General features: G+C 41.5%; 1 long non-coding RNA gene across 3 annotated transcripts; it reads right to left on the minus strand.

Annotated features, from left to right (window-relative positions):
* On the minus strand, positions 1 to 13,159 carry LOC111271437 (uncharacterized). Of its 3 annotated transcripts, none has more exons than XR_002686867.2 (3): positions 12,697 to 13,159; positions 9,478 to 9,611; positions 1 to 587 (listed from the first exon to the last, which is right to left on the minus strand). It is a non-coding gene; the product is annotated as an uncharacterized LOC111271437 (long non-coding RNA). The 3 variants fall into 3 exon arrangements; XR_002686866.2 differs by having other exon boundaries at positions 9,478 to 9,616; XR_015315316.1 differs by lacking the exon at positions 12,697 to 13,159 and adding an exon at positions 12,473 to 12,686 and having other exon boundaries at positions 9,478 to 9,616.
* Positions 13,160 to 18,645: the final 5,486 nt, after the last annotated feature.

Here is an 18,645-nt window from a genome sequence, read left to right on the forward strand (position 1 = left end):
TTCTCTCTCCATTTTCTCCAAAATCTCCATTTTATTTAACTACTAACGGGAGCAATTGATGATGGGCGACAGGGAGCGATTGATTGACATCACAATGGGCTACTGCTATGGTACACGAACATGGACAAAGTTGCTGTCATGACGGCCCTGGCGAAACCCATGAATCTATTTCAAACGACGTGCGCGGCCTATGCACTAGGTCTTACGTTCAAGGATACGCCTATCACGAAGTGTCGCGACAAAAAGTTTGCCATTGGGTTCATTAATTCAATGATTTTGTTATATATCGTAGATCACTAGGCACTGTCTCCGAAGTCGCACTACCGTCGAAACTATCAGTAATCTTACAGGAAGGTCTTCGCGCACTTGTCATGATGTAGACCGTTATCTTCGACGGTAGAAAAAGATGGCTGCTGTACTTATGGTATATCTGGAACAGCACGCCGCGATACAACAGATAAAATTCGATAATCTCTCTGATGAGCAAACAGATGGGCTCAACTAACTAAAAACTGGCACGCAGGTATTTTCCAAGAGCTGTTAACATTCTTCAAGGAGCAGCGGTCGTTGAAATTCTTTCAAAGCATCTAAGAGAGAGAGAGAAATTTACGTTTCCTGTTATTAGAAGCTTGAGCTTTGACAAAAGCTGCCACGCTTGCAAGTGTAATACTGTTACTATGGCACTTCATACCTATTTACAGTTTCTAGGGAGAGTTCCAGCATTGTTCCTCAGAGATCCCACTACTGTTAGAGAGAACCAGCAATAAAATTCTAGATTTACTAAGAAAATTGGTATCGATACCGAAATCTGCCGATGTCTAGATGTCCACGTATCTTGACAAAGACTGTCCGAAAGAAGCACGCAGAAGCACAGAAAAGCAAAAAAACGTGTACATCCCACTCAGAAGAACTAAACTAGAGTGAAGGTAGCAATGACGGAAAGGTATACTCAGGTAACGATCCTGCCTTTGGCTTACATCAAACAGAATAAAGCTGACATTGCTGCGTTCGGGGCAAATAGCAATTGAAGTCCACTACTGGCAGGGGCTTACGGGTTCCCTGTATGCTAACTAGGTGGATTTTTGAGAGCGAGGAAACATTCAGTATTACGCAAGAAAACGATGTATGACCTTCAAATTAAATATTCATAGTTTAAAAACGAAAGAATTATTCCATAGTCCACAGGAAATTAAAGAGCACAATTTTAGCTGTTGTGCCGAGAAGGAATCACTGGTCCAATTGACGACCCAGAAACGATAACTATATCAAATGTTACCGAAATTACGTAATGGTGTGTTCCTTGAAGCTTGGCTGTGTTAACAACTTCCTACCTCGTCAGATACGATAAGGTCGATTTTCAAAAACGCAGCTTATACATACAAATGGTATAGGTTGAATCCACCAGTTCTCGAGGTAATTAGAAAAGTTAACAGAATTCATGTTAAAGTTTTCGTCGGTAAATTCCAGCAAAACAGAAATTCGGTAAGTTTGCTGTTTCCCGCTTTTGCCATTCGCCGCGAACCTTTGGATATAATGCTATATGTCATTGAACGCTGAATTATTCAGCTCAAAGATGTTATTTTCTATAAATACAAAAGCTTTATTGTTATCATTATATAATGACATGGCTGATCAAAGTTTTATAACTGCAAAATCACATAGTCTGCAAACCAGTACAACGATGTTAGCCAAATCTAACGTAAGACAAATATCAGTCACACTTTTCTCTTGCCACATACAAGACAATAGGTTCACCGTCAGGAGAAGTGAATTTTGCTAGTTTTCTTTGGATCCGTTGAAAACGTGACCATCAAATGCGCTTCCTGCAGTGCACCTGTCCAATTATTCCAATACCTACATCGTCTATCGATTTATTAATACTATATGGCCATTTTTGTTATGTATTAATTTTTTCTAGTATCGGGTATTAGAAATAACCTGTTTCTTTCTTGGCTCCTCTTGTTCCTTTATGGCAAACAATAGCACAGATTGACACTTGCTTTGAATTTTCGTCTCAACGAACATACGGCGAACAAGTCAACAGTTCTTACAGCTTTCGTGGTTTCCTACTCGCCGTACCCACACCCAAACTATGGCGTCTCAGGCTTTGTGTGTTCGCTGCCATCTTTTCCAAAAACTGTCAACTCGTGGCATTCTTTCACCAAAAGGACCTCCTGCACAAATCTACGCTATAGTAAAGCACGAACGAGTATTATCAACCTCCTCTCCGCTATGTTCCTTAATAAGGGCAACTTCCATATTGCTGCTCCGAGCGTCGGAATCCATAAGCTCCCTAGTCGACCACCCCTTTCTGGTCGTTACCTCCGTTCGGAGTTCGGCTCTTCTTCCGTCGAACACAGTGCCCCACCTTTTGTAGTCCTAGTCACCGCTAACATCGCTGCGGCCGCTACTAGCTTTTAGACCAAATCTGATCGTGCAGCGGTTGCTGCCTTCAAAGACTACGACATAATCTTGCCGGTTTAGATCGGAGCCCTGAGGTCTCTGTGTGATCGTGAATGGATGCATTTTGTATCGAGCTAACACTGCCAGCTGGCTAGTCAGGGATGAACGAAGGGCCTTGCCTCACAGCGGCGGGAAACTCGCATAGTGATACTGGCAGCAGTCTTACGGCTGCTACTGAGAGAGACAGAGAGAGAATAGGGGAGAGGGTGTTGGGGAGTTTTAGACCGAGATGGACGGGAAAAGGGGAGGGGAAGGAACAAAGGGGGACGAGCTGCCTAACCGGAAGCGGCTTGGGTCGATAGTCGAAACTCGCGTACCACCAATGTTATCGCCCCTGCCTCCTCACGTCTTCGAATTTTCAAGGTTTGTCGCATAGGCCTAAATATAACGCATAGCTATTAACAGCAGGTTAGTCTTCTGCCCTACCACGTGCATACATGTATGGTGAAGCAAACAACACAAAAACAGATTTTGAACCAGGCCCAACATCAGCTGCCGCCACCATTGCTGGCTCATTGTTTCGATATATTGATGAAACAAATATATAAGCTAATTTAGAAAATACGTTTTCTGATGTTCTTGTACATGTACGTATGGTCCTTACATGTGTTCAACGTCAGCTACACTTTGCAGAGGCCTGCTTGTCTGATTTATCTGTTCATAGGTACAGTATGTAATCATATATGTTAGTGTACTAATTATCTTTAGACATTTTCAAAAGGACAACGTGACCTTTTTTATAACTAGCGCTTTTGGTTAACCGACTAGACGCATACATGCCCTGTTGAGAGCGTGGATATATGTGTATATATATTGTATGGATAATCTTTTTACGAGTCCGATATGTTTACTGTGATCAAGCGAAGATCGCACATCTCAACTGCGTATTCCATATTTGAACGTAACAATTCAAGCTTGTTCACACTCTTCTTCTTTTTTCACACTTCTGCCCTTCCGTTGAAAATTCTGGTATAAAGGTTCTTGCCAACAAATCGTAACGTGCTCTATCGGATTAGATTAAATCGTACAATGGTATCACTTAATGACTATAAAGAAATCTTGGCCTGATTTTCTGTTGGGGTCGTTGCCTGTGCGGACTAAATTTCTGTTGCCTATGTGATTCGTTTAGAGATACTAGCCTTTGAGCCCGCCCGCGCACTTTCTTCCCCTCAATGAGCCGACCGGCAACTCTTTCATCCTGACAAGTTCCCGGAGCCTATGGGCGTCTTAACTACGAAACTCCTGGTCATTTGCTTGTACGTGCTCTGTTAAAGGGGAACAGCGGCGGATTGGGCGAACAGTCTCTACTTGACGGGGTGGGAAGGACTGCTCTGCGGTTTAAGCGTAGCGAGCATCGAGGAGTCCTTGGGTGGGCGATAATGTGATAAGGTTGGATATTAAAGGGTTGAATGCTGAAGGGCAGGCGGATGGGGACCCGCCCTAACTGGTCATACATGTATTCCTGTTAGGACCCACCTCCTTTTGCATAGCTCGAAAAGAACATAATTAACCGCAGTTCAGCATTGTGTGAGGGTGGAACGATCCTAATGGTTACAATGGCAACACAGCATAGGATGCTTATTTTGACATTGTGTAAAATTATCAAAGAAAACAATGGAAATTAAGACAGACATACACAACGAAGCTAATAAGATTTTATGCCATCTATTTTCATAAGAATACTACGAATTTATGATTCTGTAGGTGTTCTGTTAGCTGAATCAAGATCGTTGCACCAGTGACGATACCCATAGATAAGTTAGATTAATATAGCATGTATGCATTTCAAACGGTTCAAACTTCTACGTATGGAAATAATTATGAGCTATATACATTAAACTGTTTCTATTAGATTCCTACGACTAAATGAGTATCACAAGTCAGTAAGAATAGAGCAGTTTATCAAATTCTACCTTATATATTAGCAGTAAACTATGATTTCAACAACGAAAGACTAATTACTGGACACCGTTACTGAAACAGGAAATCTTGGTTTTAGCGACACCATTGACGTGTGAGCATGTTATCAACGCCCGTGAGTCTCAACTAACTCCCGTGTGTATATACTGCGGCAAAGGAACCACCTATCCTTACGCCGTCGCCCAGCGCCGCTTCGCCCCATTCCCGCTTTTGCCCCCCCTCCCCCCGCGCGTACGTAGGGTGCTTCCGAAGCCTCTTTCACTATCACTGAGACCGCTAGAGCTTCTTCCCTGAAGCTAAACAGGGTCCCTTGCAGGAATTGTCCTTGCTGGCAGGGTCCACGGGGCTGGACTGGGTCAGGGGCAAGGAGGTGGGAATTCAACTAATGAGTTGAGGAAGACTCTAGGCGCCGCCTCATTTTAACGATCTCTCGCAAGCGAGAAACAGTAAAAGGAAAAGGGAGAAGGAAAATTAGGAAAAGAATGTCAAGCCAAGGAAAGCGGACAGAAAGGACGCCAAAGGGTCAGGTCAGAGATCGAGTAAGCAAGAAGGGAAGGACGCTGTGCCTTCAAGAAGACGAAGAGGAAGCTTCTGCAAGCAACAACGGGGCTGTGGCATCATCCCTTAGGGAACTGAAAAAAGGAGGCGCGACGACGAAAGAATAACACTAATGTGTCTCCTTTATTTCGCGTGCATTTACTTCAGACTGGGCTGGCAGTGCTGACAGCGGCAAACGCATTCCCGTCTGCTATAGGGGGGCCGAAGCTGTAGCAGGGTACGACAGCCCTGGGAACGCGAGATAGAAATAAGAGAACCTTACTTTTCTAGCTAGCTAGTTTACCAACGTGCTGACACAAAATTCAGAAAACGTCCTATACTACCACATTGCAGGAACGCCGGACTAACTTCCACTAATTATTAATACAGTATATATTTGTCGATCAGAAATGTGTAGAGTTGTTCAATAATGTTTGCTTCCAAGGGGCTCGATGGGTAATTAGTTTATTTACGTGATAAGACTTGTGACATGCATTCTTATACGATAAACTGCACAGAACGCATGAGACACAAGATGGAGACTCAACATGATGTAACATGTTGTTTCAGATAATTATTATTGTATGTTGTTATAAATTATTATATATATAGGTTCAGGCCAAAAGAATCTAGACAGTAGAAGAGATGTCTGTGAGCACAAAACAAATGCTATCTTAATAGGCAAAGCAGTAGAATACCATCGTTTGATGCTAAAGAGATGAGCTTGAATACGTGTCTCAATGTGCACATGTCGTCTTGTTCATGCAAAGCACAAATGAACCAACCAATGGGTTGCTACCGGCCATTAGTCGGCCTATAACGATTAGTAGTAGCAATAAGGGCGCACGAATATGACCTTCTTTTAATTATTACAGCCGATTAACCTAATACGAAACCTTTCAGGATTTCTTGGAGCTTCGGCTGTCTGGGACACCGCGAAGTGTTGTGAATGAACATTGTTAACTCGGGAGCAATGATACCTTCAATGATCAACTTTACTAAATTTATAGATTTGAGTCGTTACATTCACCCCCATGGACTTCTTTAAAACCATTAACTGGATTGTCTTTATTGATTGCTAGCTGTTTCGTCTGGTGTTAGTAATATACCAGCATATTTTCCAGCACCGAAGTCAGCAGCAACAACTTTTTACTAGGCCTCCTGTAACTACTTTCAGAATATCAGTTAATAGTTGTTGGACCAACGTTTAAATAAACCCTATATATCATATGCACCATAACGTAAGTAATAGAAAGTTCGAATCATAGTAATCAATGAGGTACCTTTTCGCTGTAGCAGTCCTATCTGTACCTATAATAAAGAAGTGCTACGTTAATTTGCAATATTATTTTAGCCGGATGGAAAGTATAACCTTGTTTCGTATTCCACTCATATCACGATCTATACAGGGACTTATTCAAGTAAACTATAGTATATTCTTCTTCTTCTTTGATACTTACCTAAACGTGTCCTGTTCTAGTTAGCCTAGGAGCGTTTCCTAGTCTTTTTCCAAATTTAATTTGACATATTTCCATAGGATCAAGAAAGGCGACGAATTCGTCTTTGAATTGCCGTTTGGTAAGGACACTGCTTCTTTTTCCCGATGATTACTGTATTTTCTTTTTCTTTTTGGTGACGTCGGTCGACCAGATAAATGTTATTAGGTGATACTCAAGGCGGCAGGATTTCGAACTAAAGGCCTTCTAGCTTTTTCCTTTTTCTTCACAAGCTTATTGTTGTACAGGAGGCATTGACTGGAAACTGACAACTTACACAAATTTCCCAGACGTTGCAGCTAGAAAGTGTTGCAGAGGCAAGAATCTCACGTTAAGTTTAACCTGACCCTAACTTTTACCTAGAGTATCTATAGTAACTCCGTAGTCATTCTAGTAATAAATTGCGATTTAGAGGCAACGTATGCATATGCAAATCAATGATATGAACATTAAGGAAAAGGACATTTCTCCTACACATGCAAATTGTTTTTTAGCCTTAGAACCTACGATTAGGTACTAGTTTTTATAGCGGTTTGACAGTTCCAAGAAGTGTCATTGTTTCTTGGTGAAGGAACCTGCCTCGACAATTGAAGGCAGCCATTTTTGCTGTAAATAGAAGTTGCTGTCTCTCTATAACTTTAACAATTATTTATCCGGCCCAGTTTTTGATTTTTTCGGTTCTTAAAACACACTGGAAACTGTTGAATTTGCATGAGATGTCTCTTTCGTCGCTTCGTACTATGCAATTCTTTTTAAGGTTTGCTACTTCATCCCTGAGTGGTTGCTCCCACTGTTACTGCCGCTGAAGAGAAATGCGTCGAGGCCCATGATCTGAGCAGACATTTTCTTTGCTCTTCTGCAGTCAGTGTAAAGTAAACTTAGAAAGATGTTTCATTGTCAGTGCGCTGAAGTTTGGACGCGTCAAGAACAAAGGGGGATGCATGCCTCAAAGCATAGCCCAGCCTGGGATGTATCGCGGCCTTTCCGTTGTCTTTGTCAAATTTCACGCTGCATTCATTCTACTGGAATGAGTTTGTCCGACAGAACAGATACGTACGTTGGCCATAGAGGATGAATGAATGTCTAAACTTCAATGCATTGTCAACATAAAATTGCTAAACTAGTCCAATTACGAAGTTAGTAGATTAGCTAGACTTGGGTCATTTTAGATATTATATTAAATTTACTGTGGCCTGATGGGGCAGCTGGTTATTATTATTATTATTACTATTATGAGTAAACGGATGACGCTTGCGTTGATCCTGCTGTCATCTAAGAGAATTATGTCAGTTTGCTGAGAGTTTCCCTGAAGCAACTAAAACATTCAGGTGAGGAAATCGTGCTTTGATCTGATGCTATGATTGGATGGTCAGCAATCAAAGGAAGTAGCTTGAAAAGTATCAGGACAAACACAGAAGAGTCACCCGGTGATATTACAGCTGGTACTTGCGATCGAAAAAGAACGCTCAGGTAGCGTGTTATACAATATAGCTAAACACATTCATGCTAGTTTGATCTAGCTATATAAGCCATTCTTAAAAAATGTGCTAACAAACTGGGCTTACAATCGGCCCCTCGATTCATTCAGTCTCAAAAAGCTTACACCCGTGGCCAGCTGTAAACTCACGCAGATACTTTTATACGAGTTCGTGGATTGCAGAACAACACATTAACATTTACAACTAGCGGTTACCAAATGTTTTAATTCGCATATGCGTATTCGCCTTTCTATCTGAAAATGGCCTTGAAATTGTTTTTTTTTTTTGTTTCTGAGGTTTTCTATCCCAAATTCTGTATAGATGGCCACGAGAAAGTAATAAGGGTTAATGTAAACTAGGCTATTTATATAGAGGCTTATGTGAGTGGAATATTCTTTAGTAGCAATTAAAGGTTCTTCAATAGCTGACATGCCTCTTGAAGAGGGAAAATTTAACCTCGTGCTCTATGAAAGAAGGTTTTTCTCACACCATAGATTTCAACGGACTGAGTGAAACTGCTGTACATATCCCTATGATTCAAATGAACATTTTGGCATAAAAACCAAATATAGCATCAACCACCTTCTATGTCGTAAAAATAAGTTCTAAGCTACTTTTGAGTGCTATTCGGAGCGACTGTATAATAAATTTCACTTGAAAAATAATCGCGGCTGATGTGGCGTAGATTTTGGCGCAAACTTTTGAATTCATTTTTCACTGGAATTGCTAAAATGTTGAAAACAACATGTTCCGTACAGCATATTCGTTTTTGAAGCCAATCAATGAATCTTCATAGATATCAACGATTTTCCAGGTAAGCTTACACTACACATCTTTACAGCTAAAATTAATATTATTACAGGGTGAGAATGGCAAATAGTCAAACATGGCGTCTGTTTCTTCCGCGCACACACTAGTGGGAACGAAAATACGTTTTGCGTTTTTGCTATTGAATGCTTTACAGAGTTAATTTCTAATAGATATCAATTGTCGTAGCAGTTTATATAGGAGCAATCAATTTTTTGTTATAAAACGTATTCTGAGGGATTGTTTGAGAGAAATAACATAAATTTTTTGATAGCGAAAATGGATAAAAAAAAAACCCAAACCCACCTATAACAACTGTTTCATTAATGCCACACGGAAATAAGCGTTTTTTTTTACATGGAAGTCGACCTAATGGGGTCGTTCTCGTCGAATCGAAACGCTATACATATTTATATACCGAAAATTTCAATTTTTCGGTTGAAAATAACGCTTAAAAAGGACAAAGTTAACATGGTGTTTTATATAAGCGGGGTATTTCTTTGCACCCAATGACAGATCGTACATATTTCTTTACCTAAGATTAATATTTAACTATATTAATAATAAAGAAAAAAACGGCAGTGTTTTTTTAAAATAAAAGATTATTTTAAAATTAGATTAGTTTTCGACAGTAACTTTTGGCGACTGGGCTCATTCTCGATATCTTTCTCAAAGAGACAAGTGATATACAGCAGTCGCTGTTACACCTTTAAGTTAGTCACCTTCAATCTTTAGAAAAAAAAAAGTGCCGTAATATGGTTGGGAATCATACTGACCACGAATATGCTGGTATATCACAATTTGATATGTACAGTGTACATCTATCGTTGTATACGATGACCCACATTGTCGCATTAGCCAAACGGTGCGGCACGACCCAGCTACGACGAAGCACCATACGCTGTTAATTCTATGCTGAAATGTAGCCATATTTCTTGGTTTTAAGGAGGTTAAAGAGAGCTTAAAAATAAAAACTGTCCCTTATGAAAAATTAATAATTATCAACCCAAAAATGACGGATATATAAACCTAAAACAATCGCTACTGCCTCTGATTCGCTACGGAGACGTTAACCCAACTACTAATTAAACCCATGCACAAGACCTTAAAACAAGTCCAAGAGCTTAGCACCCTCGTGAATCGGTATCCTAAGCAAAGTTATACAACTGGTACTATGTTCGAAGTTAACTTCTGAAGTGGTTTCAGTTAGGCTAGATATTTCTATATACATTTAGGTCGAAACAGTTATCACAGGTTGCAGTGGTATGTATATATGCAAAAGCTACTACTAATACTAGAGTTATGAAAACTTAGCCTGTATGATCTAGACACCTGTGCTTCCAAGTAAGTGCTTTGAGAGAAGTGGAACTTAGTCGATACATGAGCTAAGCATTGTGGCTGTATTGTACAGGAAGACCATTCATTTAGGAACTCCGTGACCCCTTAACTAGATAGAAAGTTACTCAGCAAAGGGAAGCATGTAAATCGTAGTTGACTGATGCAATAACTATAGCGAGAAACTTAAAGTTAACATGCAGCACAGTACGGCTAGGCAATGAAATAATGATTATATTCTAGACTACGACCAAATGAACAACTCAATAATAGAGAAAAATCGTAGCGAAATTGTTACCATTACGGTAAATCAGGTCACGCACCTCAAATATGTCAATGTTGGATTTCTTCACTATCCTTCTTAAATGCCCCCTGATTGTTATGTATGCCTGTTCAAGGATCTCATGCGTTCAAATTACGGGGAGCAAAGTCGTATCGCAATAGTATGTAGATTGAAAAAAAAACTTTGCCTCAAAAAAGGTTACCACAACCAGCAAATCGACCCATTGAACGTATGTCTGACGCTTTGACGCTATTGACGTATTTAGACGCTTTTTTATAAACTCTCACACACAGAAACACAGATGATATAGGAACGAATGCATTAACAATGCCCGTAGTATTTCCATTAAGAAATCCCTGACATTCACGGCTTTTCGGTTCAGACACCGGATCTGAAAGGCCAATGATCAGTCGACACAACAGTGTCCTTAACGTGAGAGTCAAGCATCAAAATTTAGAAAGTCATATTTACGGGATAATCCGGACTTAACTTTTTTGTGAATCACCCTCTGAAAATATTTTTTATAAAGAACACCGACACCGACATTGACCACTGACATCTAGAGCTACCATTATATGAAAATAAATTAAAATTCGTAAAAAAGGTAACTGGCCTTCTTGGTAAGTTGGAAAAACTACAGCACCTAGAATCGGTAAGTTATCAGATAGTTTTGCTGTTAATGTACATTTTCGTGACAAACCAACGCCATTATTTGGCAAAACAAGGCAAGTCCCATATGCATCGAAAAATTAGGCTTATCGAGCAGTACAGAGGTACACAAACGCAGGGACAATGGAACACGTAACGGACAGTGACTGGTTTCGTTTGGTTGATTACCAAAAAAAATAAAATAGCATTGTCTATCTGTGCACCAATTTCCCGCCAGGAATTAATTAATGTCTTCCTAGACATGCAGTCACTTTTGGGACTATGCAAATACTAGATAGAGTGAAGCACTACAGCAAATTAGATCTTCAAGCTGCATCATTCCGCAAAGGAAACAGGCCGTTAGTACCTCATAATTAACATCCATAGAGGCATGTTCCATTCTACAATGATGCCCAATGAGACACTCATGATCAGCCTCCAGTTGGTGAAAGACCGTAGACACTATCCTATCCGAAATTCCAAGACTGATCGGTTATCAGGACGATATTCCAATGGCTAAAAATACGTGGTAGGATTATCTACGTCGTTTAAAAGTTACGCGTCAGGAAAAGTAAAATTCTCTGGTTTCAAGTGTTCAGCAAACCGAATCACAGAATACTAAGTAAGTTGCTGTTAAAAGCCAGAAACATTAGTGAACTACGTTTCATTTAGGGGATTCTGTAACTTTACGTTAGTTTTGTACCATGTTTAGCTGACGTATCAAAGCTACTCCATGGCTTTCTCAGATAGAGACACTTTAATTGGAACGAAGAAAGCAGTGAATTCTTCGAAAGAAATGACAAACATAATAACATCGAGTTAGGCACTCGTATCTTACGATCCAAATCAATCGGTCATATCGGCCACGGATATAACATATCTGTTACCCTATATCATCGTTATCTAAATCGAACGGAAAAACCTACATTTTTCTACTCAGGAAAACTAGAATCGTAAAATAAAATAACAATAAGCTCATGGTTGTATTCGACTGAGGTTGATTAAGTGCTATATCTGCATGATTTAGATATTCAAAGATCAGATAACGATAGAGCAATACGTTCAAAAGGTTTCTAATAGATAAAGCCATAATTTGAAATACTCTTGAATCTAGAGAAGTTACTGAAAGAGGTGCAACGAACACCATCGAAACATCGAAGAAAAATAATGAAAAAATCCGGAGTTGACATATTTGAGACACTAGCAGAACTACTACCAAGACCCCAAAAGCCAAACAACTAGGTCAGTATTAATAGGCACGCTATTTATAAATATGAAATATCTGTTCACTGCTCGTAATGGTAAGAAAATTGAAATAAGAACTGCAACATTAAGTAAACGCCGATCATTCACTAATTAGCCTTTAGCGCTAACTATGGATGCGGTACGTCCTAAATGGCATCACTGAACGTATACAATTTTTCCCCCTCAGTTTAACTGAAAACGGTTTTTCTAATGTACTCGCACCGCTGAATTAGTGAAATGCATCACGAAAAAGTTCTCACCTTTGAATACTTATTAAAAATGCGCAATGCTTGAATATGGAATAAGTCAAGGTTAACAGACGAACGAATATGGTCGATCCATGGGAATTTTGTTCTGAGCCATGAACATTTCGCTTTGTGTCCCCAATAATCAAAACGAAGTCCTCAACAAATTAATTGATACGCTACAGCAAAAAAACACAGTAAAGTACTGACTTGCATGCCAAACATATCCAGGCACCGACCTTCAATGATCTTTCCGGTTCACTTTCCATTCGACGAGTCACACCCGGTGTTCCACATGAGTTCTTCGTATGTACATTAGCATTCACCGCCAACAGTGATGATGATGATGATGATCCTTAGATGCATATCTGGACGCTAAAAGCGGCGGAAAATTCAAACGCAAGTTTCTGCAAAGTTTGTTTTGCAAGCACACAGTGCCCATGGACACTGGCTATCTGATATACCGATGACGTGCTAACATGGCCGCAGTCGTAATTGTTCGAGACGACTAGACAATACAGGTTGCTGTTAACACACGCAAATATACATGCACCGACGCCACGTACTGCGCCAAACGAGTTGGCTATGCATAAGTCGCGTATGTAGAAATTGGGTAGCTCCTTGATCCGAGAAAAGATGTACAACCGTCCGTTACGTTTGCTATTCGGCTAAAATTAAACCAACGGGTGAGTAGAATCAAATTTTTAAAAGATGGCCTAGATAACTCAGGCCCATTTTCAAATAAATAGATCGTATTTGCCCCCAACACAATTCAGCGAGAGCGCTATTGCTTTCGGCTCGTGCGGTTACACGTTCGCGTGCTACGGTCGATGATCGAATTCTGCACCGCTGAAAGTCACATAGAGGGCAGTTATGCAGAGGTCGCAATAGCATTACGGGATTGCTCCGTAATCCCTTACACTTCGTAAAATGCAATAGAACAAGCTATAAGAAATGTGTAAATCACTGGGCTTTGTCGTTACTAACTCAGACGATCCTGAATCGGCATGTCCGTTGTGCGGAATGTTCAACGGCCAAATTGTGCGGGAACGTTACCCGTCGTGATGTTGTGCACATCAAATGGGTCTTCATCGTGCTGAACATTTGCTAAAAACACTTGACAGACACTTGAGCGATGTTAGTCCTTTGCCCCAACGCCCGGCGCTGAAGTGCGTTGGAGTATCCAGCTACGTTCACTTCGCAAAACAGTCATGAAGACAGCGGTAAAATCTGAAAGACGAGCAAAGTGTCGTTTTTGAAAAGTCATAACAAACATCCGAGCAAATAAAGGGCGCCTATTTCTTGCTAATTGAGCGGGCGAAACGTGTTTATATGTTACTTTATGCGCCCAATTGTATCATGGGCGCCGTTACTTTGTGGCCGCCGCCTTTGTTGTTGTTGTTCAATTGTTACCTGCCGTTCAAACGGCATTCTCGATTTCTGCGCTTCGATTTCTACTTCAAAAGAAGAATTTGAAATACAATAGAGCAGAATCAGATCATTGGGGTTTTGGCTATTCAAAGCGTTCGTCCTATTAGCGAGATCATTAATAATCATAAGCGTATTTTGCGCACAATTGATAAATCGATCCAACTATTAATAAACTCCTATATTTTTTTTTTGGTGGAAAATTATCGTTTTCGGAAACAATTTTTTTTTCGCAAACTGCGATAAATTAACGTCGAAGCCGGTGATCCGGGTGTAATGGTTGATGCGTCACATCGTCCTCTATCTGAAATGAGATCGCCATATGAATATCTCAAACTCCAGAGCGAAAACATGGCCTCGTCTAGGGAATAATAGTCGTTGCGAGATACTTATACAGGTACAGTTTCTTTCCGCTAATTATACGAAGCATTTTTCGAAGGTAGGTGTACGGCACTGAACAGCAAACGCCCGTATAATCGAACACTTCGTGTTTGGCCAATGGGTTTTCTACGTCTACTGATGTGAATCAACTCTTTAATCGTATGATCTTGACCCCCCGGTATGTGACTGTTCCAAAAACTAACGATAACATATGGCATAACCACAAATATCCTTTAAGGAGAGCTGTGTTTGTATATAATTATCTAGCAAGAACTAATTATTTCGGAAAGAGAACACTAATCAGCAATAATCAATGTCGAATTGCTTAACACTTTTAGTCCATGAGGGGTTACTCAAGACAAACTACGTCTAAAACCTACGTGGGGTTTCATGTAACAAGGGTATTTCTTGACAGCAACGACGAGCTTACTGAAAGTGTAACATATGTTCTTACAGCGAAAACGGGTGTTCGGCCTCCGAAAAAAAGCAGTATAATCTCTGTTTCCCAGCCTACGCGCTCCCAGACGATTTTCTGAGCGAGTTTCCGGTTATACATAGCTTCTTATATCTTTATTTAGTATATTACGAGAACAAAATCAATAAACAACACATAAATATTCCTGAATTAAAATGAAACGAATGAATTAACACAGTACATTCTGTTTTGATGTCACAATCAATAAACTAGGGTAAAATAAAAGGTATATTTAAAACATCTTCATTTGACATAATCTGTATAGATATTTATTAATAATTCCCTCAAATTGAAAAATTCTTAAGTTCTTATGGTGTTTTGAAAACAGAGTTAATGGAATGAATCCTTATATGAAACTCGTTATAATCTAGAGACAACATGAAGTAGCCGAGCGGAATGAGGGTTAGTGTCGTCCGTCCGTCACCCGCCCGTAGAGGAATGCAGGCGATGACACGAATATCGCATCGTGGTCATACTCTGAACTTTCGGCGTTAGAGAGTTCCGTGAGAAAGTAGCGGAGTAGCGAGCCCCCCAAAATCGGGGGCGAGGATTGGTTCTGATGGGGAACTTTTAGGGTTTCTGAGTTCGGTTATTTGCCCACTCTTCGTCATTGTCGTTACTATCATAACAGTGAGAAAAGGCGAGCGCGTTGAGGGACTGGAATCGCGACGTGACTATTGGCCCATGCTCAGCTAATAGCATGCGAACTATCAAGCATCAACTGGTCGTTGTCTAAAGCAGAATATAGCTTCTATATATAATAGAACAGCAAACCCCCACTCCCCTTCCCCGACCCTCTACGTTCTCGTTGCATTCAGCTCCTCTTGTGCCTCTCTCTATCTTTTGCTTTGCTGGCTCGTTAACCCCCCGGCCGACCCGTCTCGCCGCTTCCCCCGTCTTAATGTCGACAATCAATGTCGTTGGCGAAATGTCCAAATAGATCATTATCAGCATCATCGATGCCCGAATGACGGATCTCGTTGAGTTCACGGCAGTCGTGGCAGAGCCTTAATCGTAACCGCTATAGCAAGGGCGACGGCGGCGGAGGCAGCGGTTCAGAGCAAGTTGAATAGAGTGGGTATGAACCTTTAACAGTTCCAGGCAGATCTATACATGACGAGCAAGCGGGCAGGCCGAGTAGTAAAAAGAGCGGCAGGGCACGAATCGATTCCGTAATGAACTCGGCGATTGCCAACGACTTCACTGGCTATTATTACCTACTTACACAGTGAGGCGTACGCTGGATATGGTTTTGAACTGAACGCGCGCATTTGGGTGGGGACAATGTGGGTAAGAGTATGAGGAGCAGTGCCGGACACCGGACGGCCCAAAGGAGTTGGCCACCGCAGTCTAAATGATAGGACGCTACGGGAGGTAAGAACAATGGGGTCGAGTTAAGCGCTACGTGCCTTACTACTCTGAACCTTTTACTCTCTCCCTTTTTTGCTTCGCAGGGCAAAAGGCATCGAACGAGCTTCCCTTATTCACAAATTTATGTGACTGAGGGCATTCACTAATATGCAGATGGGGCGCAGCGTACGCACATTCAGGATGGATATGTAGGAATATACGATGATTTTATGATTGTCTCTAAACTGCTATGCTTATGTATTGTAATATAACGTTGTTTTAAAGGATATGTCTAAGTTTTTTTTTAATTTTATATAAGAAAGTCTGAGACCCGCCTCAGACCTATATCTAATCCGGCATTTCCTTAAATGTTTCTCAAAGTCCCTGTGCTTTCATTCATCCACTTCTCTTTGCATGAGATAATATTTGTGTATTAAAATCTATCGAATGCAATAAAACAATGAAATGAATCGCGAAGTGAACAGTTTAAGGATTTTGTTATGAAGTGAGAATCTGAACTTCTTTAGAAGTTCAGATTTTCACTTCATTCAAGAATTAGACACCCGTCACGTTATGAGCCTAGGTTAGTGTCCATCAATTGTTAAAGAACTAACTACTGTGGTATCAAAAAAAAAAAATAATGATAGCTTAATACAGGATATACGCTTAAAGTAAAGCTACATGTTATATGGAACACTGGGGAGTCTCTTTATTATATATCGAAGGTGCATCCAACGCCTATTTGCTACGCATTGCCTTGACCTAACTGCTCCTGAAGTCCAGTTTGCTGGCCCTAGTTCTCTTAGAATGAAGCCTTAATGCTATATGGTGAATACCAGTAGAGATTTAGTAAATATCAGGCATTTCTTTGAAACTTCGCCACATATTCTACGTGTATGTAATACTTTCAACATCAACTAGACTAGTCTGATGCATGCAAGATGTTAATCGGACTACCTTTCCACATGCAATCAACAACAAAGCAACATTTACTGGTACGAGCTTATACCTTCTATGTCCTAGACAGGTACAAAATCAGTTAACTTCTACAATATAATATCTGGAATCAAATGAGAAAGGTCAAATTATAACGAAAGCAATACGATCGGCTCGAAAATTGTTTCCTAACAAGCACTAAAGTTAATGGCATTGTTTCCACCTGTTAAGTCAAGCTAGCTTGATCTTCATTTTCCGCCAACCCTAAGTGTTTATTTTGTCGCCTTTGAGCTCTATGTCAGTAGTGCTTACAGTTATTGCCGCTGCTGCTAGCGTCGCTTGTGGTCGTTCTAGCCTTACTGGCGATGATGGCTGTAGTAGGGTGTCCTTTTTTCCTCGTTGCCTCGTCCTCTTCTTCGTCTTTCTCCTTGGGGCAACAGATGCGCGGCATTGCACTAATTCAGACATGGCGGGTGTTGCCGTCGCCTTCATCCACCCAGCCCCAGCGGCAGTCACCAAGCGACAGTAGTCGCTGCCGCTGCCACCCCCTCAGAGCCATAACCTCGACTCGTGGTACTCTTCTCTTTTTTGCTCTGGTTTCCAACTGTTGTCCCATCTCGCTGTTCCTACGACCCGTTTTCCCGGTGCTCCCCTGCGTCGTCCCAGACTGAGACTTCATGGGCCCACCAGGATGACGGCGCGCGGTGTGCCCAGGAGGCGGTTTTAATAACTTGCTTTTGTACTTTCTCGCACCCTTTGCGCCAGTCAAAGCGATGGCAGCGACGACGGTGGCGACTTTGGACGGCAACAAGGGCAGCATCACCCGCTGCAGCGATGGCTGCAACCGTGGTAACAGCCGCAGCAAGCAAGCAAGCAGCCGGGTGGCATGGCGGCACTGGCGTGGCTGTACTGGTAATGGTCGTGACAGAGGCGGCCACAGGCTCCAGCAGAAGTAGTAACAGTGGTGGTGGCAGCAACAGCAGCCGAAGAACGGAATCAGGGACAGACCCTAGCCTGGGTTGCTTTTGTCAAAAGTGGGAGATGGGGGCGCCGGGGGTGAAGATATTTTCGTTGACGCCATCACCACCTCCGCCAGTGGCAATGCTAGCGCCGAATTGTTGCCAAAGCAGCGTTCAGTTTCTCGCACTTCCTTGGGTTCTTAGCGTCCTTCCCGAACTCCCCCAGCATTTTGGCCCAGCCGAATCACCACTCGCTAGCAACTTCTTCATCGTTCCTTCCTTAATTAGAACCAGGAAGAAACGAAATACGCTTCTTGATTTAGTCGCCAAAAATGGTGAGAGCAGCACAACGGCTGCCAGCTTGGCCTCGATTTGCCTTGACTTGCCCAGTCCGCTTTGGCTTGGACGACGGTCCTCGCTGTAAGGCCGGCGTGAAGTTCTGTCGGCATTGTAATAAGGCGTAGAAACTACCCTCAAAGACTCTACATGCAACTGCCATTACCGACGCAAAGGGCAAGATCAACTTTCGCTCGCTGATCTGTCATGCAGACATATCGGAAAATTTAAGCGAAGCCTTAATTGTTACTGCCATCGGCATAGTCGCAAAATAATATAGTACAGCCTCAGCTAGTTCAATTAACTTCACATCATCAGCTATA

Source organism: Varroa jacobsoni, unplaced genomic scaffold (genome assembly GCF_002532875.2).
Source record: "Varroa jacobsoni isolate VJ856 unplaced genomic scaffold, vjacob_1.0 contig00615, whole genome shotgun sequence".
Taxonomy (NCBI): domain Eukaryota; kingdom Metazoa; phylum Arthropoda; class Arachnida; order Mesostigmata; family Varroidae; genus Varroa; species Varroa jacobsoni.